Below are 8,081 nucleotides of genomic sequence, written 5' to 3' on the forward strand. Positions count from 1 at the left end.
GCGGCTGCTGGGGCTGCCATGGGATGACAGCACTCCCAGGGCTCAGCAGACAGGAGGCTTAGGGTGAGCCCGGGGTGGGGGGAGGAGAAGGCCTGAGCTCAGGGGCGGGGCAGGGGACCCGGAATCCTAGTGGGAGGGATGGGCGGGGAGGCTGGAGATGGGATGCGGGCCTCGGGTCCGATAGGCTGGGAGGGGGCATGGGGCGCCAGGGCCCAGGACTCTGCAGGGGGCCTGGGTCCTATCGCTGGGGAGACACAGGGGTCCCTGGGTCCGAGGGGGATGGAGAAGAGGAAGCAGGACCACTACTAGACGCTGGGGGCCAATGGCTCCGGGGGGATCACAGGACCTCTGGGTCCAAGGACTTGGGGTGTCCTGCCCGCTCGGAGGGGAACCTTAGGGGAGACTCACCCCCAGCAGCTGCAGCCACGAGGTCACGGGGAGGGGGGGTAAGAAGTGGGGGGTAAGAGGAAAACGAAGGAAACGGAAGTGAAGCATGGAGCCGGGATTCTGGGAAATGTAGTCTGGAGTCCCGGGGACCTTCGCGACAGTGCTCAGGAAGACAGACTACTCCCCCATCGCCTCAGAGGGAGTCTGCAGGGCGGGGCGGGGAATTGTCTCCTCCAGAGGCTGGGGGCGGGAGCAGGGGTGGGCGTGCTGAAGGGCTGCCTGGAGGAGCCGTTTAAAGCTGCACCCCCCCCCCCGCGCCCCGCCCCTCAGTGCCTTTGCTCTCCCATAGGCCAGGGCTTCTGCATTTGTCCTCCTCCCAAATACCCCATCCTGGCACCTGTCCACCCATTCATTCATCTATTCATCCCTCCCTCCATCCCTCTCTCTCTTCCCCACTCTTGCCTCCTTTGCTCTGGTGGCTCCCTGTTTTTATGCCCCTCTCTTTCTAGAGCTTGGCGTTTTTTTTGTGTGTGTGGTTTTTTTTTTTTTTTTAATTTTTTTAACCCTTAACTTCTGTGTATTGGCTCCTAGGTGGAAGAGTGGTAAGGGTGGGCCATGGGGGTCAAGTGACTTGCTCAGGGTAACACAGCTAGGAAGTGTCTGAGGTCGGATTTGAACCCAGAACCTCCCGTCTCTAGGCCTGACTCTCAATCCACTGAGCTACCCAGCTGCCCCAAGAGCTTGGCATTTTGAAAGTGTTCCCTCTGTCACCTACAGTCTCTTCCCCTTGGGCCTGTGAGTGGCTGGTGCATTTCTAGTCTAGGGGAGGAAAGGAAAGAAAGAAGGGAGGCGGGGGAGGAAATAAAGGAGGAGGGAAAGAAGAGGAGGAAGGAAGAATGGAAAGAAGGAAGGGAGGGAGAAAGGAAGGAAAGAAAGGAGGAGGGAAAGAAGAGAGGGAGGATGGGAAGGAGGGAAGAAAGGAGGGAGGAGGAAGGAAGGAAAGATGGAAGGAAGGAAAAAAGGAAGGAAGAAAGGAAATATTGCTCTTACCCCTGCCTAGAAGTTTGATTCTGCCACTAGATATTAAAGGAAAATTCTCTATAGGCAGAGAATCTTCAGTATGTCTCTGTATGAGGGTATGGAAAAAGCAAGATAATCAGAACCCCAAAGGGATTAAAAAAATGTCATTCCTCTCTCACCCTGAAGGAAGAGATTGTATAAGCCAGAAGGAGAAATGAGAAATGCTCACAATTAGATTGGAAGTAGGGAAAGTGAAGGTGAGAAGGTAGAATGGAGCCTCGAGAAGGGGTCTAAAAATAGGTATGTCAGGTTTCACTGAGTAAAGGAACGATGTGGAAATTCTACACTTCAGGAAAACTACTTTGGAAGCTGAGAGGAAGGATGGATTGGTGTGGAGAATCCTGATGCTAGAAAACAAGTCAGAAGCTGTTGCAATAGGCCAGGTGATGAGGGTCTGTACACAAGAACACTGGAATGAAGAGGATGGAGATGAGATATCTGTGATGGAACAATGATTCCTTTCTCATGTCACGATCACTGTGGAGCCAAAAAGTTCTGTTCAAGTCCTACCTCTGACATATATTTAACCCTGGGCAAGTCACTTAACGCCTGCTTGCCCTCCTCTGGGTATCCTCCAGCTTATCAATGCCCTTCATTTCTGATTTTGTCATTTGAGCCATCCCCAGGTCCCTTTCTATTAATTAAAGTGGCTCTATTGATGTTTATTAGTGTTATTTAGTTTTTGGGGAAAAAAGTCACCTTTTTCAGTTAACATACCAGTTTAATATATAAATTCATATCTGAAATCTTATGGAGAGGGGATGAGGGCTGGAGCAGTATGGCATAGTGGAAAGCGCACTGTTTTGCAGTCAAGGTCCTGAATTTAAATTTCCTTTCTGACAATTTCTACTTGCATGGCCTTGGACAAATCTCTCCACTTCCCTGACCTGTTTCCTCATCTGTAAAACAAGGAGCTTGGACTAGATGCCTTTGAGATTTCTTCCAACTCTAAATCTATGATTCCAAGGAAGATTTAAACTATCACTCTTGGAATCTCACAGTATTGAATGGTTTTAATGAGGAGGTGGAAAAGTTAGCAAGAAAACAAAGATGGAAGGAAAAAACCCATCTGGACTAGGCCAAGTATACATAAGAAAGGCCTGTGTAGGGAGCAATACAATGAGTTGGCCCCCATGATGAGGAATTAGTTCTCAAGGTTTCTGGAAGAGAGGAAGATGGGTGTGGGGAAGATCTTAAGGCATCAATAATTACATAATTTGTGCATTTTTTCTTACCTAGAACATACTTAAGAGAGTAAATCACTAGATGTCACAATGAATAGAGGATGTAGGGTCAGGAAGATGAGAATTCAAATCCAGCTTTGGACATATTCTAGTTATGTGACCTGGGCAAGTTGCTCAACTCTGCCTATTTCCTATCTGTGAAATGGGTACCACTTACCACCCAGGGTTGTGAGATCAATTGATATATTTATGTTTCTCAAATCTTAAAGCAGTATAGAAATGCCACCTCTGTTACTTACTACCTGTGCAAATGTGGCCATCAGTTAGCCTCATTAATATAGCCTCTTTAATTAGATAATAATAGCCTCTTTAATTAGATGATCTCTCAGGTCCCTTCTAAATTCTAAATCTAAATCCATGAATCTATTTAGAGAATGAGATTCCATTGGGCTTAATTGTTGACTGTAGAATAAAGCCTTTGACTGTGTGGAGCAAAATGAAACCTTATTAACACACTTTCTGCCTGGTTATTTCTATTACAGGAAAACAATATGCAAAATATACAAAGTAATTCTGGATAAGTGAAATGACCAACCAGGGTTTGAGGAAAGACCTCATTTTAGAAAGTAGTTCTCAAGCCAGGTCTTGATGGAAATCAAAAGTTCAAAGAGGCCCAAGATGAAGGGTAAATTCCAGAGATAGTGGGCAGCCTTATGTAATGGGAAAGAGCTGGGAGATGGAAAGTCATGGATAGGGAACAAGTAGACCAGCAGTTTGGTTGTAATAGGAGGTGAAAAGGGGGAGAGAGGAATGCACTATTAATTTGGAAGGGTAATCTGAACTGGGATCATCAAGGGCTTTGAGTGCCTAAAGGCAATTTGTACTTTATCCTAGAGGCAAGACTTACTGGAACTAGAACTAGGAGAGTGATATGGTCAGACCTAGACTCTAGGAATATTAATTTAGTAGTTATGTGAAGGATGGATCAGAGACAGGATAGACTGGAGGTAGCTGTATAATGAGAAGGGTTTTGGTTTTCATCCAGGTAACAGATCACCATAATTTAAACTAGGGCGAGAGCCATGTTAATGAAAAGAGAAATGTTGTGTGGGTAGGCTCAATGAGATTCTGATTGGATATGGGGGTGACAGAAAAGGTAGCGTCAAGAATGATTCTGAGGTTACAAACCTGAGGGAATGGAGAAATGGTGATAACTAGCAGAAATGTCAGTAAATTAGAAGAGAACAGGGTTTAGGGAAGATGAATTCCGTTTTGAACATGCTGAGTCTGACATGCCAATGGGACATTCAGCATTAAGGCACAATGACCACCTGTTACTTGTTTCTTCACACAGAAAAACAAGGATGCAAAGTGTCTTCCTTTTTGTTTTGCTAGCCTTGTTTTAGTTGTAATATTTATTAGGTGTAGAGCTAGAAATAGCTTTATATATGAGTTATCTGTAACTATATACCTTCTTTTCTTATTTGTTCTCCCACTTTAAAGTGGTGTAGAATCAGTCTCTATGTGAAGGAATACACCTCCATCCCACTACACTCCAACTGTGGGTATTAGAATGTCATATCTAATGGGCTGGTGTCAGCATTCAATGTTGTCATGGAGGGAGGAGTTGGGGAGTTTAAAATGCAGAGTATTGGAAGAAGAGCCTTTCTTTTAGTGCAGGGCTTGAACAGACTGACTCCCTTGGCTGATGCTTGGCAAGGGGCAGCACGGAGGGAACCAGGCTGTGCTGAAACATGGGATCAGAACTAAATTAGTATAGCTGAAATCTACCCATCACTCTCTCTCTCATTCTACTAATAAATACTTATAATTCTGGCCAGGCCACCCTTTTTATTTTGTAACATGTCTGTAACCAATGTGTTTTTTCCACTTCCACCCAAAATTGATACCCATTTGTTAAACTCCTACTATGTGCTCATAGGTGCAAGGACTGTGCTGGGCACTGGGAATCCAAAAAAAAAAAAAAAAGGGAGGGGTAGGGTTGGGGCGAGGGATCCTTGCTTTCAAAGGGCTTAGGGTACACAATATTTATACAAGTTAAGTGAAAAGTAGTTTGAAGAGAAAGAGCACAACTAGAAGGTTAGGAAAAATATCCCAAAGTGGGTAGCATTTGAATTGAGATTATGAGAATTAAAAGATTATAAGGAATTGGAAGGTTTTAAGTCAGGGTAGTAGGAGTATATATTCCAAGCAAGAAAGATAGCATGTTCAAAGGCAGAGGGAGGAATGGAATATCTGGTTTAGGAAATGGCAAATAGGCCAGTTTAGCAGCAATGTAGACTGCATAAAGGAAGGCAATGTGAAATTCATATGGAACAGTCAACAGAAGGCAAACTATGTGAAAAGTTTGAAATACCTAGTTTCCATTTTATTCTAGAGATAATAGGGAGTCACTGAAGCTGGCCTTTCAATAATATTCATGACATTTATTATGAACTTTTTGATGGTTAGAAATCTGTTCAGGTCAAAAGACTTCCCATGATTACATTGCAGGGTTTCTCTTCAAGATAAGTCTCAGTTGTAAATAAGGAATGCTGGTTGAAAGCTTTCCTATTTTTAATACTTTTATAGGGAGGGCTTTCAGCTGAGCTATGATGTACATACAGTAAAGTTATTCTGGCTAAAGTCCTTTCCACATTTATTTACAAGACTCCCTCAGTTATGAATTTTCTGATGTCTAATAAGGTGTGTGCTTCTGCTGAAGGCCTTACCACATTTCTCACATTCATAAGGTTTCTCTCCAGTATGGATTCTTTGATGGTAGGTAAGTAATGTATTGCGACTAAAGGCCTTGCCACATTCATTACATTTATAAGGTTTCTCTCCAGTGTGAATTTTCTGGTGTCTGACAAGGTCTGGTGTACGGTTGAAGGCCTTTCCACATTGACTGCATTCATAAGGTTTTTCTCCACTATGAATTCTCCGATGTACAGTAAGGGAGGAGCTATCATTGAAACCCTTACCACATTCATTACATTTATGGGGTTTCTCTCCAGTATGAATTCTCTGGTGGCAAATAAGCTTTGCATTCTGGCTGTAAGCCTTCCCACATTCATCACACTTATAAGGCTTTTCTCCAGTATGAGTTTTCTGGTGTTTAATAAGATCTGTGCTTCGATAGAAAGCCTTTCCACATTGACCACATGCATAAGGTTTTTCTCCAGTATGAATTCTCTGATGATAAGTAAGGGATGAGCTATCAATGAAGGCTTTTCCACATTCATTACATTTATGAGGCTTTTCACCAGTGTGAATTCTCTGATGGTAAGTAAGGGATGAATGTTGGTTGAAGGCTTTCCCACATTCATTACACTTATGAGGTTTATCTCTATTGTGAATTCTCTGATGTACAGTAAGGTTTGTGCTCTGGCTGAAAGCTTTCCCACATTCGTTACATTCATAGGGCTTCTCCCCAGTATGAATTTTCTGATGTCTAATAAGGTCTGTGCTTCGGCTGAAGGCCTTCCCACACTGGTTACATTCAAATGGCTTTATTCCAGTATGAATTCTCTGATGCATATTAAGGGATGAACCATCGATAAAGGCTTTCCCACATTCATTACATGCATGGGGTTTCTCTCCAGTATGAACTCGCTGATGGTAAAGAAGCCTTGTGTTCTGACTATAGGCCTTTCCACACTCATTACACTTATAAGGCTTTTCTCCAGTATGGATTTTCTGGTGCTTAATGAGATCTGTGCTACGGCTGAAGGCCTTTCCACAATGATTACATGCATAAGGTTTCTCACCAGTATGAATTCTCTGATGGTAATTAAGGGATGATTGTTGGTTGAAGGCTTTTCCACATTCATTACATTTGTGGGGTTTATCTCCATTATGAATTCTCTGATGTACAGTCAGATATGTGCTTTGGCTAAAGGCCTTCCCACATTCATTACATTTAAAAGGCTTCTCTCCAGTATGAATTTTTTGGTGTCTAATAAGGTCTGGTGTCCGACTGAAATGTTTTCCACATTCAGCACACTCATATGGTTTTTCCCCTGTGTGTATTCTCTGATGATAACTAAGGGATGAATGCTGTTTGAAGTCTTTACCACATTCATTACATTTATAGGGTTTTTCTGCAGTATGAATTTTTTGATGATAAACAAACTTTGTGCTCTGGGTGAAGGTCTTCCCACATTTGTCACATTTATAATGGTTCTTTCTAGAATGACTTTTCTGATGTCTAATAAGGTTTGTGCTCAGGTTGAAGGCCTTTCCACATTCATTACACTCATAACATTTCTCTCCAGCAGTCTTAGTATGACATTGAATGAGGTCTGTCTGATAACTGAAGTGCTCCTCACATTCATTAAGCTTAGATTGTACCTTTCCTGAGGCAAATTTCTTAATTACACTTGAATGCTGTTTTAAACTTTTTCCAAATGTATTCCATTTATTTTGACTCTTTGCTCTAAGAATTCTCCGTTGTCTTTCAGAAAGGACTAGACTCAGACTGATGCTTTCTTTAAATTTATTATATTCAAGGCCTCTGACATCCCTGGTAATTTTCCCGGAATGAAATGGTAATTCCTTGGAATGATTTTCCTGGTTGCTCTTCCTTTCTAATTGGCTATCACTTTTCCAGTTTTCTTCCACCTTGAAGTCCCAGGCCCTGTTGCTTTTGAATGTCTCCTGGGATGATTCTTGCATGGTAATGCCCAGCTTTACAGTAAATTCTTTGGTTTCAGGCTCAGATTCCCAATCTGAAAGAAAAAAAAAAGTAAATCCTCTCCCTCTACTGTTTACATGTAATCTATCCCTTCAGACAAAGAAAATTCTACACACATGAAAGGGCAGAATCAACAATAACAAAATAGCATGGCTTTGACTTCACAGAGTTACTCTGCAAAGAGTTTTTAATATATCAAAATGTTGGATGCTCCCACAGCTTTGTGTAATAGGCAGGATTATTATTCCATTTCACTGAAGAAACTGGCTCAGGATAATGAAATAATTTGATCAAAATGACATGCTCTTAAGGGCAATTTTGGAAAGAGTTCATCATGTTGACTGCTGATCCAAAGATCCTTTCACAGCCCCTTGGTGTGCCTCTTAAAAGTCTTTATAAGGTATAAACTAGGGGGCAGCTAGGTGGCTGAGTGGATTGAGAGCCAGGCCTAGAGACAGGAGGTCCTGGGTTCAAATCCAGTTTCTGATACTTCCTAGCTATGTAACCTTGCTGTGGGCAAGTCGCTTAACCCCGATTGCGTAGTCCTTACCACTCTACTACCCTGGAATCGATATACAGTATTGATTTTAAGGTGGAAGGTAAGAGTTTAAAAAAAAAAAAAGGAGGTATAATCTGAATGATTTCAAGTCTTCAGGAACAGAACAATGACATCTAAGGGTAGCAAAAGGACATGCAGCCATGAGGATGTTTTGCATGGCCTAGGCTGATTTCTC

General features: G+C 42.6%; 1 pseudogene; it reads right to left on the reverse strand.

Moving 5' to 3' along the window:
- Positions 1–7,328, reverse strand: part of LOC123240730 — a 98,329-nt pseudogene extending 91,001 nt beyond the window's left edge.
- Between the last annotated feature and the right edge of the window lie 753 nt (positions 7,329–8,081).

This window comes from Gracilinanus agilis, chromosome 3 (assembly GCF_016433145.1).
Source record: "Gracilinanus agilis isolate LMUSP501 chromosome 3, AgileGrace, whole genome shotgun sequence".
NCBI lineage: Eukaryota > Metazoa > Chordata > Mammalia > Didelphimorphia > Didelphidae > Gracilinanus > Gracilinanus agilis.